The sequence below is a fragment of the Protopterus annectens genome, chromosome 16.part0, assembly GCF_019279795.1.
Source record: "Protopterus annectens isolate FY-2018-M chromosome 16.part0, PAN1.0, whole genome shotgun sequence".
NCBI lineage: Eukaryota > Metazoa > Chordata > Ceratodontiformes > Protopteridae > Protopterus > Protopterus annectens.
Window position 1 is genome coordinate 45,866,042 of NC_056750.1, and position 10,686 is coordinate 45,876,727.

General features: G+C 44.3%; 1 long non-coding RNA gene across 1 annotated transcript in view; it reads right to left on the bottom strand.

The window, feature by feature from the left end:
- Positions 1–639: 639 nt before the first annotated feature.
- LOC122790376 overlaps positions 640–10,686 on the bottom strand; it is a 38,460-nt gene continuing 28,413 nt past the window's right edge. Inside the window, exons 2-3 of the long non-coding RNA XR_006363008.1 lie at positions 1,665–1,924; positions 640–766 (exon numbers count right to left, since the gene is read on the bottom strand). This is a non-coding gene — a long non-coding RNA (uncharacterized LOC122790376). The remainder of the gene's footprint in view (positions 767–1,664; positions 1,925–10,686) is intronic.

Consider the following 10,686-nt stretch of genomic DNA (forward strand, 5'->3'; position numbering starts at 1 on the left):
GTGGTGAAACAGACAATTGCCAAATACAATATCTATATTGCTCTGAAATTTTCCCTTTGCTCCCCATTTGAGAAGGCAGTCCAGGATTTCCCTTTCTTGGCTGGTTTTAGCACTAGCTTTGTGAGCCTGCCCTTTGTCAGCCATTGAGTGATGTTTGTTGTTACTTGTCACTAAAGCCACAGTGCTCCAGTTAACATCAAGTAACACTGAGGAACTAAGATGACCCCAAGAGTAGGAGGAGCCATCAGCACTGGGGGTGGTGAGAGTGAGCTGTCCATTCTCTATGTTCTCCAGTCTGGGGGAGAAGGCAGTAGTTTAGTCTGGCATTTAACACAGAGGACTAATGCTCTGAATAGTTAATGAGCTTCTTCTTGTGCCAAGGGTGCAGTGTTTGATTCTGTCCACCTTCATTTACCTACCGTGAGACCTTGAGCAAGTCACTTATCCGGGCATGCTTTGAGGCAGCTGGGAACTTGGACAACGGTCATTAATGTTCTTCTGGGCTGTTTGTGTAGTAACTACCTATGAAATACACACACATGACACACCAGATGTACCCTGCCTGATAGAGGCATGTCTCAGTGTAATTAACAAAAGGACAAGTCAGAAGAACTCAAAAATGAAATTTAGCTTGTCTGCATTCATTATTTATTTTGCTGTAAAGCAATTTATTTGTGATACAATGAAGGAGGTGCAAAAGACAGAATTATTAAAAAAAGGGAAGCTGATTTGAAGTGCAGATCTCCAGTGATTTATTTCTTTAGCCCTGCAAAAGGAGCAGAAACAATTAAAAATCAATACATGTCAATAAATAAACAAAATAAATAAAATAAAATAAATAAAAAGTCCTGAATATCTGAAAATGGGTAATCAGTTTCTGAACTACAATGAATAAACCTGCTGTTTCAGCCTCAAGGCAATTTATAATATACGGTTCATGCCAAATAGGAATAGGTTAAATCTTGACACCTGTCTTGTTGTGTCTGTTCTTCACACTTTTGTTTACCATCCTCTGTCTCTGCCATATTTATCTGTTTACTCTATTCCCCTTGTTAAACAAAATAATTCAGAGAGGTGCATAGAGAAGAAGCAGGGCTGTTCAAACTTTCTGATAAGAGAATATCACTACAGGAAACTTTGTCTTACCTTTTTTTGTTCTGTCACTGAAACAGTACGTCTATTACAATAATTTGACCTGTGTGAAAGCTGCATCTATCCTATTGCCTTTATTTTAGCATTTCCACTGCATGTCATGTAGAATACATCTCTGTATTATTTGAAGAAGTGTACATACCTACTTATGGCTTCTAGAGGAAGCATTACCCCTTGTGTCCTGCAGACTGTAACTGAATGCAAAGATAGGATCCATCTTTGTACAGTTAGAAGTTCCATTGTTAAGCATCATATCCCAGGTCTATTTGTCAGGGGACCCAGTTATATATCAGGCACATCACTCACTTTTTTACTCTTTCCTAACTGCAAATCCCAAAGTATGGCAGTTATGAAGGAGGCTTCACACAACAATGTATTCTTTTTTTTGTTTTACACAATTTATTCTTTTTCAGTAATCAGTAAGCACTGAATTTATCATTGCATAGAATGTTAGACTACATAGACAAGCCTGTGTGGTAATTATATAATTCTAAAGAGAGATAGAGACTTACCAGATATGGTGGTTGAGAAAAGTGAGGGTATTAGCTTGCTGCTGCCGGTTCCTGACCCGCCGACTGCTGTTGATCTCCTGCTCCCTGCTGTTGACCAGATGATTGCTGATCTGCCGACTGCTGTTGATCTCCTGCTGATCCCTGCTGTTGACCAGATGATTGCTGGTCTGCTGATCCCTGCTGTTGACCAGATGATTGCTGATCTGCTGATCCCTGCTGTTGATCAGATGGTTGCTGATTTGCTACCTCCTGCCCATTACCTTTTGCATTAAAACACAAAAAATGAGACAAGAAACTAAATGTCAGCAACAGTGTTTGGTCCTGTACAGTAAGAATAAAGTAATTTTTTGAATATTTGTAAATTTTTAAGTTATATATGAGAACAGTGAACTGAAAAAAACGGTATGAAAGACAAATGAAACCATTATGTTTTAAGTTTGCTAGACTAATGCTGCTTTAACTGGGAATCAATCAATTATATGAGGTTTAGCATTTCTTTATCACATGGAGTCAACAAACCATTTTAACTGTTTTTGAAAGCTCTTAGCATACATAAATAACACTTCTACAGTCAGATGGGATTACCAGACTTCAGATGTTTCTAGTCACAAAAGCATGGAGAAACATACATGATATCATGACTGTGTAAAATTATGAGCATATGGAAAAGGGACAGAAGCCCTGAGAGTCCACTCAGTTCACATCTAGTGACTGCAATCTAATCCTTCCTTCTCCTTTGTTCACACTCTTTCTGCCTGTCCCAGTTACTCATATCAGTAAATTGCAGTATGTGCTACTAATGTAGGTAGGCTGCCTATGTGATACCACCTTCTTATTTCTATCCTGCAATGTCTGTGTAGTATGCAATCATGTCTTTTTCTACCCTTCCTATCTGTACTCCAGTGTGCAAAACACCCACGTTGTATTCCTAGAGGTTTGCATCATACCTGCTGACCATTCTCTCCTTGAGAATGGACAACTAACGAAGTACATTTAATGTAACTCCACTGGTGCCCGTACAGAACAGTAGCAAAGTACACCTAGTGAAATGTTAGTAGCGCCTCATGCATTGCAAATTCCCTTTTCCATCTCAGGGAAATTAACCTTCTTGTATTATATCTCATCATTTGGTTTGCCTTGTCTGTAACATTTTTTTTTTATTTCTGTCAAAAGTTCATGCATCCAGTAAATATACCCTGAACCTTTCAATGTGAGAGTGTTCAATCTCGCCGTTTGTTCTTACACCTGGGTTCGGAGCCGATCCTCGGCTCCGTGTCGGTCGCTTGGCAAAGCTCTGCATCGAGAAGAAGCTCGAGACCAACCTAACTCCCACAATCCCCCTCTGCCTTTACCTCAGATCTAGTTTGCCGCTGCAACGTTCGCATCATTTTTGATGAGCTCGGACCACCTCAAAGCTAAGATTAAGTATTTCTTATATTTTCTTAAATTTTTTGGGTAAAACATTCTCTTAAAGTAGACTGTGTGTGTGTGTGTGAGTAGTGTATCGAGGGTTTCTCGGTTCCGTATATAGTTTTTATATACTTTATTAGAGTTATTCCCTCGGGGCCTACCCCACCCTTTAATTTTTACTGGAGTTGACTATTGGATTTGACTTTCTTTACAGGACTTGACAAATATTACTGGATTTGACAAATTTTACTGGATTGGACAATTGTACTGGCTATTTCACTTTTTACTGGATTTGACTTTGTAACATGTCTGAAAAAGCTAAATCAGGCTTCAAACGGTGCCAATGTGGACAGAAAATGTCTGTCACAGACAATCATAGTTCCTGCGTCTACTGTCTTGGCCCTCTCCATCTGCAGGAAGACTGCGCCATCTGCCATTCTTTCAGTGGAAGGGTCATGACAGATAGGCGCAGGAAACTTATGGATAGGGGCCTTTTGAAGCCTGCATTCCAAGAGGCTCTGGATGCATCAGACCAGGCATCTAAATCCTCGAAGGAATCGAAGATGTCGGAGCCCATGTCATCGGCTCCGAGCTCTTCATTCAAAGTTCGATCACCGGTTCCACAGACTTCGGGGCCGAGTGTTGAACTGTTGTCAGTTACCGAGCCTTGAGTCTTGGAACCGGTGACGGAGCTTCCTCCTCCTGCACTTTTGAGGTCGGCTCCATCTTCGATTCCTTCGACGTGTTCTTCCAGGCCCCTCTCCGACACCGATGTAGACCGCGTGGTGCAGAAATTGATGGAGAATACGGCCTTATCCAAACTCATCTCTGTCTCCTCCCAGTTGGTGTCGAGACTTGAAGGCCTTCCCTTATCTCCACCTGTTCCTCCTCCGAGGCCTATTCAGTCTTCGGAGCCGGGAGAAGCTGATCTGGTGATTGTGGAGCCCTCGGTGCCGGAACCGTCTTTTTCTCGGTCGGCACCATTCACCTCGACTCCGTCGGACCCAGTACCGGAGTCTCGGAGCCGAAGATCCATCCTTGGATCCGGGACTGAGAGTCGGACTGATGTTTCGGTTCCGACACTCCCTCTCGGAGCCTCGGCTCGGATCGACTCGGCTCCGTCCTCGGGGTCGATACCTTCGGTGCCTGTCTCGGGGATTCCTCCGATTTCTTCGGAACCAGGGGATACCTCGACTCGGGACCCGGGGGCCTTCGACCTCATGAGGAAGGTGTTGTCTACTCAGACAACCACTTCAGCAGAAACAGCTTCTCCTTCCCATAAAGGTCCGTTATCCTCCTCTGCACCCACAGCTACATCTAAGCGTCGAGCACCAGTGTCTCAGCCACCTCTAGAGGGTGCCCCCTCTTCCTTGGAGGCTTCATCGGATGCCCCCCCCGAGGAAGTTCCGAGGAAAAGATTGTGTAAGAGGAGACACTTGGATTCTCCACAAGAATCCTTGACATCGGACACTGACTTGGATGAGTCAGAAGGGTCCCCAAAATCACCCTCAGAGGATGTCTCCTTTTCTGACATCCTGGAGATCCTAAAGCAGAGAGGTGATTGGCAATCCCTACCCCCTTCTGAGGATGAGTCAGTCTTGCTGAAGGCATTCGGTGCTCGCCCTTCCTCCTCCTGGGTCACTCCGCCCTTCGATGAGTTGATGGAATTGATTGCTCGAAGGGCATGGGAGACACCTGACACGGTGGAGCCAGTCCCTAGAAAGCCTAATAAATATATTACTGCCCCCCAAGATAAGGCTTATCTAACAAAGGGAGTGCCAGTGGACGCTATGGTGGCAGCGCCACGAAAAAGGAGATGTCTGAATCTTCCTCATCTGTCCATCCACCTAACAGAGATTCTAGGACTATGGACAGGTATGGGAAGCGCATTTTTAGTTCAGTGGCTTTTTCTATGCGATCCCTGAACTATTTGACCCATTTCACATGGTTACAGAGGGATCTAATCAAAGAGTTGGGAGATACCCTCCAGGGTACTACAGATGCTGCTGTCTCGGAGAAAGTTACAGCACATCTCAATACCCTTACATCTATTGCAAACTCGTCCATGAGGCTGATCTCATACGCAGAAGGTCGAGTAGGGCAGCGGCTTCAGCGATTGCTCTTCGTAGACAATCCTGGATGCGCTTATGTTCCTTTGCGGAAGCCTTCAAGTCTTCCTTTACTAACGCCCCATTTGATGGTGCCACTCTCTTTGGCCCCAAAGTAAAGGAGACCCTTACCCGGTGTGAGCAAGAGGGAAAGACTCTGTCTGCTGTCGGAGTCCGTTTTTCCACCCCATCCAGACCGTACCCCAAAGGGCAACGTGGTGGAAAAATGTGGTTTCGAAAACCCCAACGTTCTTTCCCAGGCACACAGGGTGATGCCCCCTCTAGAGGCAGAGCAGGGGGCAGAGGTGGAAGACGTCGCCCTGGCGGCAGAGGGGGTCCGCAAAACCAAGGTGACAGGGATACACTCCCCGGAAAACCTTTCCAGCACTCCTGAGAGGAGGCCCGACTGTCCTGCTCTGGAGGCAGTCGGTGGTCGCTTAGCTTTATACCCTCAGGCCTGGCAAAGTCTTACATCAGACAATTGGGTAAAAAGCATTGTTACCAGAGGTTACAGAATTCCCTTCCTATTCCCCCCAATTCCACAGAAAACACTCCCAGATGTGCCGCCCCATTTGCGAGGCCCTGCAGCTACAGAAATTTCAAAGCTGCTAGAAAAAAAGAGTCATCCAACCAGTCCCAGCGGACCAAAGAGGATTCGGAACTTACTCAAGGTTCTTTTTAGTTCCAAAAAAGACAGGGGACTGGAGGCCAATTCTGGACCTAAGCAAACTCAATACCTTCATCAAGAAAGAAAAGTTCCGGATGGTCACGCTTCAATCGATCCTTCCATTCTTACAGAAGGACGACTGGATGTGCTCAATAGATCTAAAGGACGCATACTACCACATCAAAATGGCCAGGTCGTCCAGGGATCACTTGCACTTCTGGCTGGGAGCCAGTCACTTTCAGTTTCGAGCCCTGCCCTTTGGTCTGACCTCAGCCCCCAGGGTTTTCACCAAATGTATGGCAGTGGTAGCGTCTCACTTGAGACGCCTGGGATTCCAGGTGTTTCCGTATCTGGACGACTGGCTCCTTTCTGCCACCACCGAGCGTCGACTGATTCAGGCCAGGGATTACACACTACAACTTTGTGTTCATCTCGGAATTTCCGTAAATTTTGAAAAATCTTTACTACAGCCATCACAGCATATCTCATTCATAGGAGCAGAATTGGATACGTGTTGCTTAATTCTAAGGCTTCCTCCAGAAAGGATAGCCTCCCTACAAAACCATATATCTCTTCTTCTATCATCCAGAAAATCCCCAGCGAAACTGGTTCTGAAGGTTTTGGGTCTCATGGCAGCTTCTCTCATTGCGATACCCTTGGGAAGACTGCACATGAGAGTTCTTCAATGGCTACTGTTTGCACAATGGTCGTTCCAACAGTTACCCCTGACGCACGAAATTCACATCACAAACATATGCAAATCACACCTGGCTTGGTGGCTTCGGACTTGCAATCTTTCCAGCGGAAGACCATTTGTGCTACCCACGCCGACAGCTACGGTGACCACGGATGCTTCCCTGATAGGGTGGGGGGGCATCTTTCAGGGACAGACAGTCCAAGGCGAATGGACCAATTTGGAGTACAATCTGCACATCAATGTTCTAGAGTTGAGGGCAGTGTTTCTAGCATTGCAACACTTTGCTCCCCTTCCTCCTCTAGGGACAATTGCAGTTCAGACGGACAACATGTCCGTAGTCTGGTATATAAACAAACAAGGGGGAACCAAGTCTTATCAACTATGCAGAAAGGCCATGAGAATCTGGCAATGGGCGGAGTCCACGGGTCGCTTTCTGATAGCAACGCACATCCCGGGGTTATCCAACGTCATAACGGACAGGTTGAGCAGAGCTATCCTGTTACCTCACGAGTGGTCCCTCAAACAGTCAGTTGTGAAGGAAATTTTTCGCAAGTGGGGCCAGCCTTCCTGCGATCTCTTTGCGTCTCCAATGAACGCCAAATGCAGAAGCTATTTTGCCCTATTACCCCCTCCAGGGGAAGTCCCCAGGGACGCTCTGGTTCACAATTGGCCCCTGGGTCTCCTGTACGCCTTTCCCCCTGATTGCAAAATTTCTGCAGAAAGCCAACAACCTGCAAAGGACGATTATCCTCATTGCCCCATTCTGGCCTCGTCAGATCTGGTTTCCCTTTCTTCTGGCACACCGAATTCAGGAACCCTGGATCCTGGACCCGGAGCCGGATCTACTGACCCACTCGTCAGGGGCTCCCCACCCGTCGCTACTCTCCCTCAGACTAGCAGCTTGGCTGCTCCGCTTCCCTACTTAGCCAGGTCTGATCTTCTTTCCCCTGCAGTTCAGAATATACTGGTGGCTTCTCATAAAGCTTCCACTACAAAGATTTACACTAGTAAATGGAAGCGTTTTGTGCACTGGGCAAATACGCAACAATTGGACCCCGTGATAGCTCCTTTAAATAGGATCTTGGAGTTTTTGACCGAACTGTTCCACCAAGGAGCTTCTCCTGCCACTTTGAGAGTGCAATTGGCTGCCATTTCAAACTTTCATGTGGAAGAATGTGGGGCTCCTATTATGGCTCACAGACTTTGTAAGGCCTTTCTAAAAGGATCTTTCCATATTAGACCACCAGTTAGAACTCCTACATCACCTTGGAACTTGAACCTTCTTTTATCTCAGCTGATGCTACCACCTTTTGAACCAGCCTCTTCCTGTCCTTTGAAATTTTTGTCATGGAAGACCCTCTTTTTGGTGGCCATTACATTGGCCAGATGGGTATCGGAGCTTCAAGCTCTTTCCGTTAAACACCCTTATTTGATCTTTCACTCTGATAGAGTATCTCTTCGCACTAATCCGTCCTTTCTTCCCAAAGTTTGCTCCGTTAATAACATTAATCAGTCCATTGAGTTCCCTACCTTTTTCAAAAACCACTCCAATAAGTTGGAATATATGTTACACAAGTTAGATGTTCATAGACAACTCAGATTTTACTTGGATAGAACAAAAGATCACAGAAAAACAGACCAGCTTTTTGTAGCCTTTGCAGACAGCAAGAAGGGTATGGCAGTTACGAAACGAACCCTTTCCAAATGGCTTTCCGATTGTATTATTTTTGTTTATGCTGCCTCGGAGCAAACTTTACCTGTCAAGCCCAAAGGGCACTCTACAAGATCAGTATCTACATCCCTGGCTCATGCAGCCCGCCTACCGTTAGACACTATTTGTGCGGCTGCGACTTGGTCTAAACCACATACATTCATTACTCATTACAAAGTAGACAGGATTTCTAGGGACAGGGCAACCTTTGGTTCCACTGTGCTCAGGAACGTTCTCCGTGAGTTCCTCAGGAACAGGGAGCTAGGACGCTACCAGGTGTAAGGACAAACGGCGAGATTGAACACTCTCACATATAGAAGTTATGTCCTTACCATAACGTTCCATGTGGAGTGTTCATCTCGCCTTTGTTCTTACATTCCCACCCTCCCACCCTCAGGAAGAACGTCCAGTTTAGGTGTCTGGTTTGGTTCTCCTACTTCTGCCTTTTTGCAGTTGTTGTGGTTATATTTTTCAACTATATTTGTTCTTGTTGGCATGAATGTGTTATATTCTCTCTGTTGGCTTCTGGTTTGCTTGCAGACTAGATCTGAGGTAAAGGCAGAGGGGGATTGTGGGAGTTAGGTTGGTCTCGAGCTTCTTCTCGATGCAGAGCTTTGCCAAGCGGCCGACACGGAGCCGAGGATCGGCTCCGAACCCAGGTGTAAGAACAAAGGCGAGATGAACACTCCACATGGAACGTTATGGTAAGAACATAACTTCTATTTTTATCAGCATGACAGAGTTACAGAACAAAGTGATATAATATGTTTTTATAAAGGTATTAGAAAGAAAATTAGCTAAAAGTTAAGTAATATTAAAATTACAGTCACCGGAGAAGCTACACAAAGGATTAGACGTATCTGGCAGTTGACACAGAGGGTTAAGGCTTAATCTGTATTTTCTGTGATACAGTGTTTGAAACCCTCAGCCCTCATTTGCCTACTGTGTGACCTTGAGCAAATCACTTAACTAGACGGTGCTTGGAGGCAGCTGAGAGTCTGCACTAGACTCTTCAGTGGTTCGTTGAACCGCAAGTCTACTTCTATACTGACTGCCTGTGAATCTAAACAATGATTAAATGAGGATGGGTTAAGTAAATGAAGATTATATGACTATAAGGCAAAAGAAACAGTTGGTCAAATGTAGAAGGTACAGATGATATTAGTGATGGCTAAAGGAGGAGGAGGAAAGGAAAATTAATTAGAAGGGTAAGGGAGAGGAAGGCGAGATGGATATATACCAATTGCGTTACTCCTGTTTAGGAGGTGTGGACTATGCTATCCGAAAAAAAAAATAGAAAGAGTAATGTTATTTACTCTACACCTCTATGCTTGGCAGATTTCAGGTTGTAGATGAGGAAAATTAATTAAGCATGAAACAAACAAAATAAAATAAAAGGGATTTTTGTGTTCTTTTTTCAGTATTGAATGGTAGGGCATGGAAACATAAACTGGACAAAGCAAGATAGGTGAAATACTTGAATCAATGAGTCTATATCATATAATCGAATGTGCAATTTGGCGAATGCTTATTAGTTGAACACTAATAAGCAAAAACACTAAATAGCGAACATTTCTTTCAGCTCAGTCTTTCACTGGGTTAAAAACCAGTTGGCCAACCCAGCGAACCATAGAAAAACTTCACTACACAAAACCCATCATAGTGGGGGGAGGGGTTATGCCCCCACCCCCGCCCCAATGTGGGGGGCTGTGCCCCAGCACCCCCCTAACTAAAAATACCTACTCCAAGATCACACTACATTAGGGAAGAGGGCAAATCCCTGATGGTGGCTGACCGGTTGTTTTCCCAGGGAAAGGTTTCGCTGAAACGTTCGCTATTTAGTGTTTTCACTTATTAGTGTTTGACTAATAAGCTTTCACTAAATAGGACATTCCACTGTATGATATAAACCTGAATAAGCACCTCTTTTGTCACATACAGCCAAGTAGACTACATACCTGGAATTACAGCAAAATATTTAAATGGACAAAATGTCTTAAACATATGAGGAAAATTATATAAGGGATATCATGGATAAATCTGCACTGTTTGCAGAAACGGCATATGTATGCACCTGATGGTTTCTGGGTCTGTAAAATCTCAGTTTGTTTTCCTCTGTGCACCTCTCAAATACAGATTTAAAGTTAAAGCCTTTCTTGTAAGTAAACTGTAATATTTCATTCACTGTTGTGAACAGATCTGAATGATTCCTCAGGATCTTCCAGTTGTTTAATATCACATTTCTAACATTCTGGATTTCCATACTATATTCTAATATAAATGCATTCCACCATGCTTTGGTGTGTATATCTTGTATTCCATGTTTACATAACCTGCTTATAAAATAGGTTTATTACAACTTTCACTGTTAGTTTTCCCTTCCTCAAATCTGTTTCAGTTCTAGAAATGTCATAGTCAATAACCAAAAA